This window comes from Amphiura filiformis, chromosome 4 (genome assembly GCF_039555335.1).
Source record: "Amphiura filiformis chromosome 4, Afil_fr2py, whole genome shotgun sequence".
NCBI classification, from domain to species: Eukaryota; Metazoa; Echinodermata; class Ophiuroidea; order Amphilepidida; family Amphiuridae; genus Amphiura; species Amphiura filiformis.
The window spans coordinates 21,192,092-21,200,268 of NC_092631.1; positions in this window are offsets into that span (position 1 = coordinate 21,192,092).

Sequence of the window (8,177 nt, forward strand, 5' to 3'; positions counted from 1 at the left end):
AAGTGATACCCAAGATTTTAAATGCAATAATTGAGGAGCTGATAATACGTCTAATATTGAACTACTCGTACGATGCAGTGATATTTTGTATGGAAAATGTGTCACAAATCCAAATATGTGTGCGATTTAAGAGAATTGGAATAAAATGAAATAAAATGGTACAACTCAAGGGGTCAATTTGTCACAAAATTGTTGAAATTTAATATTTTTATGCAAATCATGTCAAAGTGCATTATAATTATATTAAAAAACTTGCTGTGTGTACACATATAGGTATGTGAAACATTTATGTTTGCATTCATAAAAATTGTGTGAATGTATGCAAATATTTTTTATGTTTTTTTGCAGTCGACTATGAAAGAAATTTTATAAAATTGTGGAAATGTTTTTATGCAAATTCCAAAATATTGTGGAGTTTTACAAGTATGTACTAATAATGTGGACATGGATAGTTTTAACATAGGTATTGTTAAGGGGGTACTACACCCCTGCCCAATTTTGTGCCTATTTTTGTATTTTTCTAAAAAATTATAGAGCATTGGTGACAAGTAAGATATGTATATTATAGGGGCAAGGACTACAACTGCTACTCTGGAAATTTTATTTCAGCACAAACAACAGTTGTGGATTTACAGTCAAAAATGAGGGAAAACCAATATTTGATCAATAAATCAATAACTACTTGCCTTGAGTTGCTGAATTTCCAGTGCAGTAGTTGTAGTCCTTGCCCCTATAATATACATATCTTACTTGTCACTAATGCGCTATAATTTTTGAGAAAAACACAAAAATTAGCAAAATATTGGCTAGGGGTGTAGTACCCCCTTAAGCAATGTTCAAATCAAGGTGTTCAATTAAGTTCAAAATATTATGTTTTTGGTTGCCCATTTCTTTCACGACAATTTTTTTGGTACTGCACTTTTTACTATATATTTCCAATTTTGCATATTTCATTTTTATTACTTTATGCATTTGGTGGACTTTTTCTAGTACATCACATAGATTATGAAACTATTATTTTAGAACTGTACATTTTAATGACCATATTTGGAATCAGCATGGAAAATGCTTTAAAATGAGTACAAACAAGCCTAGTATTGGTTCAGTGGTTCTTGAGATGGCTCTTGATAATATTTTGAAATAATATCTCAAAACTCGGGACTTCTTATGTTGAAGCCTATGGCTAGTAGGCACAGCATTAACTTACCTGCATGTTTCGTCTCATTGACATGGGCAATGTTATTATTAGGCTGTTCCAGAGCTAAATCCATACACCCTATGTAAGACATGACATGACCTCAATCTCCTATACAATCGAGTGTGAATTTCAAATGAGGCCAAGTTCTACGCCAAAATAGTGGTTGTGCTTGTTATATGAGACGATTATGCATTACAGAGGCTAAAAAACAAAACCTTTATTCTGATTCTTCAAACGCTTTTATTCAGAGACTGTATTTAAAAATAGTAATGAAAAGATAATTGATACTGTATTGATTTTTTAATTGTTAATTTATTGAAACTATGAAATTATTTTCATTAAAGGACAATGGTCCAAATTAGACAGAAAACTTAATACTTTTCATGGTTTGGTCTAATTTCTCAAAGCTTGGCTATAGTCATAGTGGTCAGCCTTCCTAAGCCAGTAGGCTAGCCCTACAATGTTGATCCGTTTTATTGATTTATCTTTCGAGGTGATGTATGATGTGAATTTGTAAGCACTGGTATATAGGACTGGTGGCTTAGGAAGCCTGACCACTAGCCATGCTTTGAGAAAACGGCCCTTGAAATACAGGCATGGTGGGGAGTCAAGGTCATTCAATCCAATCCAGGCAAAAACAGCATGTAATGAAAGCGGACCATTCACCCTTAATCATGTTAATGGAGGAAGATTATGTTTTCAGTGAAAACTTTTTATTTTGACAAGTTTAAAGAAGTGCAGCTGTATCAATTGAGTAAACTAAGAAATAAATTCATGGTTATCCACAATACCAGTCAGTTTTCACGACAGTGATGCTTTTGTACTTTTTAATAGTTAGATATTGTGTTAAATAATTTGGTCCCGGGGGGGGGGAGCACTCCATCTTTGGTGGTGACGCGTATGTAGGGCTGTTAAGACCCCCTTTTTCAGCATCGCTGTCACCCAAAGACCCCACATTTTTTTACTTAACACATGCTCTGTCACCAAGACCCCTATTTTTCCATTTGATCTGTCACCCAAAGACCCTTACAAGTTCAATTTGAACAGCAACTTTCATTTATCACTGATTTTGTTACTTATTTTGAAAAAACAAAGAAATTTGAAGCCATTTAGAACTAGAAATTCGATTTTCTCACCCAAAGATTCCATTAAAAAAAGGCCATGTTCTCACCCAATGACCAATATTTTTTACATTTTGCTCTCACCGAATGCCAAAAATCATGTTCTCACCCATTGACCCCATATTTCTTACATTTTGCTCTCACCGAATGCCCCTTAGTGCGAAAGTGCCAGCCCTACACCTATATCCATTTCAAATTGAAGTGCCCCTCCCGGGAATTTGGTTTCAGCAACGATTAAAGTTAAGGTCATACCCGTCATCTACCATCAACTATATAGGCCTAAGTCCAATCGAGTAAGATGAATACAACACAAAAAGAAAGACCTCGCTTATATAATCCATCATAAATATAAACTTGCTTATGGTTTGACGATTTGATTGACACAGTCGTGTGCAGCATCTTTTTAGCTCTAATTCGACACCACATTTACTACTAAAAGCTCTAAATTGACAAAGATTGATAACAGTAATTATTGTAAATGTTGTAAATTAAAAGGAGTACGCAGAGCTGTAGAGGTGAATCGCAGAGCATGACCATGACATCGACCGCGTGGTAAAATCGATCGCACTTCCCTGCATATACCTCGGTCATCGAGGCACCTTCTACCCCATCCTTTAAAGAAAGACTCAAAGAACATTTAACCCAGCGTATCTAAACAGCTGACCCTAACTCCCATTGGCGTGATCCTCCAGAGGAGGCGGTGCCGATTACCAATCCAGATCCAGTAAAACATAACAATCCATGCATTTCAAATGAACAATTGAAATCGCTCCTGTCGGGCGGGTACTTTTGCATTTTTATCAGCCCTTAGCGTTCTTGGGATAGTCGACAGTAGACTATGCCATAGTCGAATTTTATTAAAAATATGTTATTATTAGTCATGATGAACCCATTTCGTTGAACTCAAAATTATACTGATGTTTATTAAAATTAAAGTATTCAATAGTAAAAAGGTCATAAAGAGTTAAAAATATCAGATGATTAGTGACAATAAAAGTAATTGAATGCAACATTATCTTGCATAATTATAATGGCTCACTTTAATAGCTTTTAATACTGAACAATTCTGATTTTGGAATCTATTGATAGCGAACCCCGAAATCCACTTGGGAAGCTAACAAACAGAGGGAGTGTGGTGACTGAAAAGATCAGATACACATGTGAAAATCTATCAGTTGCACACAAATCAATATAGGCCTAAATCGGAGTTTTATGCTTTATGTATTATAGCCAGAGTATGCAAAATGGGCAAATGGACTACGGAGAAGTCTAAGTCGACAGCGACTCGTCATGGGCAAGCGAATACCTGAATTCCAAAGTCTGCGTGATCGTTTTGATTTGTAACTTTTGAAAATGCACCAAATTTCCTATACTGGTATCAATCTTTGTCAATTTAGAGCGTTTGGTAGCAAATACAGTATCACATTGGAGCTATTAACAAGATGCCGCTGCACACGACTGTCAATCAAATTGTCATCACATGAGTAGGTTGAGATTTATGTCATGTTACGTAAGTGAGGATTTTGTGTGTGTGTTATGTATACAAAATGAGACAACACTTTTTCTGCGTGTCACACGACCTGTGGCCAAGCTGACCCCCTTCCCCTGTACACAATGTACCAATTACTACAGTACAATGATGCTTGCAAGGTACTTGCACAGCATCATGCCCCCACTTTTCTCAAAAAATGTTGAGATTTTTATACAACTGGAAACCTCTGGCTACATAATGTTTATGTACAAACAATTTCTTGCAGATTAATTCGTTTAGCAAAGATATCGTGAAATTTGAATTTAACACATTGTCTATAGGGCAGTGTACACATAATCATGCCTAACTCGCAAAATCGGAATCAACTGAAATTTTGGGAATACGCTTTTTTCGTGGATATCCACAGAAAAATGTCATAAAAAAGAATGCTAGGATCACAAAATGCTCCTTTAAGGTATCTTTTAAGATACCGCCTAACACCTGTCCGACCGCCAGGAGCAGCCACTACGCAATAGAGGTTATCCACTTTACTCATGCGTGACTTAAAGCAATGTGTGATTTGCTTCGCAGCGACGCCCTCAATTTTACTCGGATTTCTACTTTTTGCATAATTATGATGCCCAGTGGTGTACTAAAATACCACGTAAAAGACTAAGCCTGAAGTGCTTTAATAACGGTAAAATTTAACTTTTTATATTAAAACCGGGTCGACCCGGTTTTATTCAGAGTTCATCGATCGAATGCTTGCTAACATCTCCCGTGGATGTCAGCTTATGTGTACACACGTCGAGCGCGATGCTCCGTCCAGTATGTAGTAGATAAAGGGTGAGAAACAGACCATTACCATAGATAATCGGTGTCTTGTTGAGGTATGGTTCGCATGTTAGTCGCTCGGAAGGCGAGACCCCGAAGGGGTCGAGCCTTCCGAGCGACTAACATGCGAACCATACCTCAACAAGACACCGATTATCTATGGTGATGGTCTGTTTTGAACCGTTTATCTTACATATACGGCGAGCAAAAATAAACGAATTTGTTGTAAAAGTGTATTAATTTTCCAAAAATTATTTTGTAAAAGTTGTGGGTTTTTTCCCAAAATAAAAACACCTCGAGATAGTGTAATATTCTTCCCATGTGTCCTGCGTGCGAGTCTATTTAATGACAAATGCAAGAGATTTAATCAAATCAATACAGAATTGATCTCAATTGACAATTGTATTTGAAGTGGTTTGGTAGGTTATTCACTTGCCTTAATCCGCTGGAGTTTATTCACCCCGTGACCATTGTTATTCAAATGATTAATGAATAATGCAAATTATATAGGGTTGTCAAAGTTTGGACTACAATCTGTTTCAACACCATGACATTTATATCTTAGAAAAATGTGAGTATAAGCAGATATTTGAAAGACCTAGTAACGTTGTGCAGGGGGGTGACACTAAATTCACGGCTTTTATTTAGCCACGCAAACCTATGGAAATTTTGTTGGCTTGCTCTCAACAAAGTGAGGCAAGGTATCGATCGGTTATGAATAATTCACATCAACTCTTACTCAGCCCATGTGATTGAGGTCACCACATAAAGGTGTCGTAAGTTTAGCGAATCGAACCTGTTGAAGATAGTAAAAGCGCCCCCAAGCAAGGTTAGACCGGGCGGAAGTGGGTCAACTACTATGATCCCATCAGGCCACAGTCATTTGTTTCTGCAAGAAAGTCTTTTAATTTGATAATGGAATGTCTTGTTGATATAGTAATGTCGAAATTGAGACTAACTATCGATAATACAAAGGAAATATACGACAAGCATAAGATATGAAATACAGTGAGTATTTGAAGTCAAAAAATCACGTGACCTTCCAAAATGGCACCCGCGGCAATAGTTTTTGCCATGTGCTTCCTCCCTGTGGAAAAGTATCCCGAAAAATATCAATCTGCACTAATACACTTATTGGTGCATGTAGCCTGCCAGTTTGAATTATTGTTGAAAAGTAGGAAAGCACCGTAATTTTGACATTTAATTGTATACCGCCACTAATAATCCAAAAATCCGATCTTTATTCATCACGTCTATTGGCTCATTTTCTTACATTGAACTATTATAGGCACTTCAACATCGATGATAACCAGCGTACACCACAAGACACCAGAAAAAAAATCATAGGCTCACGTCAAGCCGTCTGTACCTGTCTTCAATCATATAATAGATTGAATACAATACCGTTCTTTTCAAAGAGACTAATCTTACAGGTGCATGAGTGATTAGCATTTCTTTGACATCTATGGTTCAATGCATCGGTAGGTCCTACTGAATGCGGGCGATATAGTCAAAATTGTATTCATCTATTGTTATGGTAGTTAATCCGATTTAAATACGTCACTTCGCCAGCGTGCCTATAAACGTATTCTGTTAGGGAGTAGCCTACATTAAACAATTACAATTTCAAACTTTGTGATTGGCAATATGCCCCTACCGGTAAAAAGTATGCATACACCCAGGAGCGATTATAGTATTTGTTTCCTTGCTACATCATATTTTGATTGTTTCCGTTTGCCATAATTTAACACAGAATAAAAGCAAAACTCACTGAAAAATAACATTTGCTGAAAATCAACTAAGTTTAGGGAGTGTTCAGAAATACTTTGGTGGGGGACAATATATTTTTTCGTGTTTTAAGTACAAAACTATTTTGCCCCCCCTCCCAACCTGTACCATTGTACGTCAAACGATAGAGGAAATAATATTATTAAATAATACTAAAACTTGTATTCATGTCAGTGTTGTGAGTCGGTAAATTACCGGTTAATTTACATGGTAATTTACCACCATCTTAATTTACCGTAGTAAAATAGGGTAATTTTTTTAAAATTAAAACTTCAAATAATATTGTTTTTGTTTGTTTGTTTTAGATGACAATTACAGTTTCATGCAAAAGAGTTATGCAAATACTTTAAAATGTACGTTCGGCACATAGGCCTACGCGTCATGGCCTATACCTGCCTGGCAAAGCTAGTCTGGTCGGAATGTGCATAATAATCATGTTTCGTTCGGTAGCCGATACAAACGGCAACTACTCTGTCCCTTGATCAAACGTCTATTATATTAACACCCTCTGGCCAGGTCAGACCATCATTTTAATAACAATATGCTATTAACATATGAATTGGACACATGCAAATTACGAAGTGTCACATCCTGATTTAATAATCCTTGCGTTGTGTCCAATGGTGCTCCCCATTATGGGTAGGTCACAGTAAGGCTTTGCACCCCCAGCCTCTTGACTTGTAATGAGTACCGCAGGTTAGTTTGCGAAGCTCCCCTGGTCGGGTAGTATCCCGGGGTTCTTGCCTAGCAGCTGATTTGCATGGACCGTTGAGCGTTTTGGGTTGGGCAAGGATAAAGGCAGATTCCCTTCTAAAAACCAATGGCAAGTTTATATACATGTACTGAGTTTACATTCAACGAAACGGTTACTTTTTATTTATGAATATTTACTTCGTTATGCTAATTAAAATTTAATTTGCATAACTCTAACTGAGCACCAGTGGTGTTATGAATTACTGTTATACGGACTGCAAGAGCCCTCTATAATTTTCTCTTGCCATGTAACATTTGCATTTAAATCGAGCTGTAAATGCATTTTTTTCCAAAATTCTATCTGAGACTAGTAACCAACTCAGATTCTACATGTATGTTGTGATCCTTTCCATAGTGTTTCTAGAATGCCCATGGTATTCCTTTTGTTTAGCTTAGCTGCCCGAGACCGTTATCTTGAGCTATTGTGTTGATAACGGTCTCTGGGCAGCTAGCTACCTCCATTACTCTAGGTAATGGTCGAGGCAACGAACCTCAAACAAAAGGAATACAATGGATAATCTGTGAATAGAAAAGGGCTAGACGTATATTACATGTTACGATCGGCGAGCGTAGTACACGCATTGTAGGCGTTGGAATGAAATCGCAATTTTCTTCGTTATACCTCATTTGTTTGCCTCAAAATTAAAAGGGGATAATGTGATCAGTGAAAACAATCATTTAAATAGGAATCTATTCTTTATGCAAATCACATATTATTGCTTTAAAGACGCTGATTCCCGTAGTATTCCTCATGCTCATTCAAACCAATTCAATGCACGACCTGGAGTTACCTGCCTGACTTTGGCGGGCTATTTTGAAGCAGTCATGGTTCAGGTTGCACATGCAGGTACTTCTTTTGAAAGTCCTAAACAAGGTATAGCAGTCGCTGATAGGATATGCAACTTATAGAACACGGATAACCTCTATTTGCAAGTGCTAATACCGTAAAGGTTCGCCTAATGGCGCACAAGGCATGATGCAGTCATGGTCCATGGCAAAGGCGATTCGACCT